Raw genomic sequence first — 3,570 nt, 5'->3', positions numbered from 1 at the left:
TAAGGTCTGGCTCTAGGAAAGGATCTTAAGGTCTAGAATGGATCCTAGGATTTAGAATTAATCTAGAGTTTGGAAAGGCCTTAGTGACCTCATATCAAAAATGAGGTCAACAGAGTCAAGCCATTGGGAGTTTGACCAAGTTAACTCAAAGTATTTGGTCAAATTACACCCTATATGAACTCATTCACTCTTATATTAGGCCTAACACTCATGATCCCTTCCACTCCAGCTTAAAAGAAAACCACTCCTTCAAGTCCACCTTACGAGTTACCTTAACAAATTAACTGGTCAAACATTCAACTAGGAGCTTATATAACTTCAAATGGTCAAATCACTTGACATTATTCCTTTCTCCCCATCCTAAACTATTTAGGTGACTCAATATTTTCCTAAAAGCTCTCTAAACTTCCTTTAAATCGTGTCCAGGCCTTGGACTAGTCCAAAAGAGCAAATGTGGTCACCCTCCCATACATGGCCACCTAGTGACATCCAAGCTCTCCCATCCTTTGGCTCTACCATCTAACCACCTTGGATAGGTGTAGGGTAGCTAAGGAAAGACTCAGATGCATCTTAATTCCAAATGATCTTATTCATTCAAGGGACATTATCTCACTACCCAATCTCTCTCCATTAAAACCCTTATTTTATTGTTTACTTTAAATAGTTTTCTCCATGTTCCCCAAGCAAGAAATTGGCTATTGTATGTCACTGGAGGCAAGATTTTGGTGAGATTAGCTCCCTAGTCTATCCAAATCGAAAAACTCATGATCTAGACCATTTTAGCTATCTATCAAGCTCTTCAGTGGATTTTTTTTAGAAGTCTCAAAGAAAATAATGAGAAAATATTTAGCCATTTACATCTATTGAATCGCGGTAAAAGTGAAACCCTAGCTCCTAAATCTATGATTTAATGTGTTTTGCATGTGATGTATTTTTAAACATAAAAATAACTCCAGTTTCAACTTTAATCATATTTTATAATCTTTTAAAGTTTCATTCCATCTAATATATCTTAAGGTGTTTTTAAAAAGCCTTCTTAGTTTAAGATTTTGGTCATTCTTGGGTAGAAGATGAAATCACAGCCATCTATTTCTTCAATTTTTATTAAACTATTGTGATTTCACTCTAAATCATGTAGAAACATACTGTATAATCTCCATATCATACATAATGATCACTTATATGATTTCCACTCAAAACTCATATAAAATATCATATTGTTTGATACGGATCATCCTGTATGATCTGAGTTCTAGACAGTATGATCCTTGATTCAAAAAATAACTAAAACATTGAAAAACACCAAAAACCCATTTCTAGTCAAAATTTGATGTTCTTAAGCTCATTCAAACATTTTCAAACCCAACTTTACTTAAAAATTAGTTTCATTAAATTTGGACCACTGGAGTGTTAGATATTTATTTTTTTATTAAAAATAAAATATTATCAATAACTATCAATCCACTGATCTAATCAAGCTCAAATTTGGGCAGGGTAGACTTGAGGATGTTCCTCACATGCCATAATTTTCTTGGCCCTTAGAGATGGCCGACTTTTAGCAAATTGAATTTCTTAATTTTTGGGTAAGAATTTGACCTAAAAGTTTTAAAAGAAGTTTCTTTTAATATACATGGAATTAGGACTTGAAATTTTAAATGCATGTGTGTTCTACTGTATGGGTTACATATATACTAGATTTTGACCATTTTAAACCCTTGAAAACACTCCTATAGGTCATCTTTAACCTTTGGGAGTAATTTGAAATAGTTTGGAGTGAGTTACATGCAAAATCATCAAAACACGTTAATGAAGCAATAAATTAATCAAATAAATACTCAAACTTTGAAATTTCATAATTAATTACAGAAAATTAAAAATTGAGAAAATAAAAGGCATTAGACTACTTTATGGGCCTAATATTTATCAAAAATATCAAACTTCTAGAAATCAACTTAAATCACAATGTTAACTCTTTGGTTTAAAATTGAACTTAAAACTTTGAAAAATCATAACTTAATCTAGAAAAAATCCAAATATGTCCTTTTTCTCACCTTAGAGTGTAGTATCTAAAAAAGAAATTAAAACTCCAGAACCTAACTTAAATTAAAAAAATTAAAATTGGATTCCTTATTTTAATATTTAAATAGTCCATAAAAATTTCAAATATTCAACAAAAATCAAAATTCCAAAAAAAAAGTATTCATCATTTAAATTAGATATATAATTGTCAAATATACAACAAACACTCTAGCGAAGAAATTTTTAGGATGATCTAGGTTGAGCTACAGGGCTATGTATACTAAGGAGGCCTTGTTCCTCGATCCCATTGTGAAAATACCACAAACAGATTTAATGGAGTAAAAAATTATAAAATAAATTAATTATTAACTACATAATTAAAATTAAAATTTTAATACACATCAACATGGTTTTTAGGATGGACTACCTTGAGTTATGGGGCTATGTGTGCAATGGAGGTCTACTTCCTCGATTCCACTATGAAAACACCATGAACAAGTTGATGGAAAACATAATTAATTTAATAATTCAAATCTATAACCAACCAATTAATATTAATAATCATCAACCCTTAATTTCAACCAATTAATTTAATTAAGCAATATTGGTTATTACTAGGTAATGTTGGCCTACAAATCTATTAAGTTAGCCTCAAGGAGATAAAATAAAATTTACAGCCCTCGTGTAAATAAAGGTTGTAATCACTCAACACTTAAAAAGTTATCTCAAAACTAATATTAAAACATTAAAACTTAAACTCGACTAACAATAAATATTGAAACACTTTACTACTTTAATAGCTATCTAATATAGGATACATCCAAGCCACACAACCTGATGCACGCATTTTAGATGGCTTATTTGGACAATAATTCCTTGTTTTAGTCAAAGCTAATGTTTTCATTTTTTGTCACTTGTGTGACAATCTTTTTGTTGATTTCATTACATGGTGGTTGCTATAATTGATTGACGTAATGTTTATTAATATGTTAATTTTATAATGTTATCTAAGAATTGGTGTGATTTGCATTAGATTACTCCTAGGTTAGGAATGATTTTGATGCTCACAGAGTATTATGTAGTTGGCTATGCTCATGTAAGAAAAAATTCAAGGGGGCTAAATTAAAATTTAACTAACAAATTTTCAGTAGGTGCTAAATATGCTAAGTCCCCTTGAAATTAAAAGAGCATGGATAAGTATGACTGTATTTAAATTTGAGTAAATTAAATTTAATAATTGCTTGTGAATGTTGAATTTTAATATGGGATATTAATCATCTATCTTGAAGTCCAAAGAAAAGTGAAATATCCCTTAAGGGGAAGTTCCTTTCACTTAGAGATTCAAGTTGGGATGATTTAAAAATTCAAAGAGGAAAGGAACACCCCTTTGGGGAGGAGTTCTTTTCCATTTGGATATTTAGACCCAACAAATCCAAGGAACTTGTAGAAGGGAGGAGGAAGAAGTGAAGACTTAAGCATATCCCATTCTTAAAATTACTTGCATCCTTTTTAGGATTAGAATCCAGGTTATTATAAGTGGTACCTAATAAA

This window comes from Dendrobium catenatum, unplaced genomic scaffold, assembly GCF_001605985.2.
Source record: "Dendrobium catenatum unplaced genomic scaffold, ASM160598v2 original_scaffold_178703, whole genome shotgun sequence".
NCBI lineage: Eukaryota > Viridiplantae > Streptophyta > Magnoliopsida > Asparagales > Orchidaceae > Dendrobium > Dendrobium catenatum.
The sequence above is the reverse complement of the archived record's forward strand: the minus strand, read 5'-3'. Positions refer to the sequence as shown.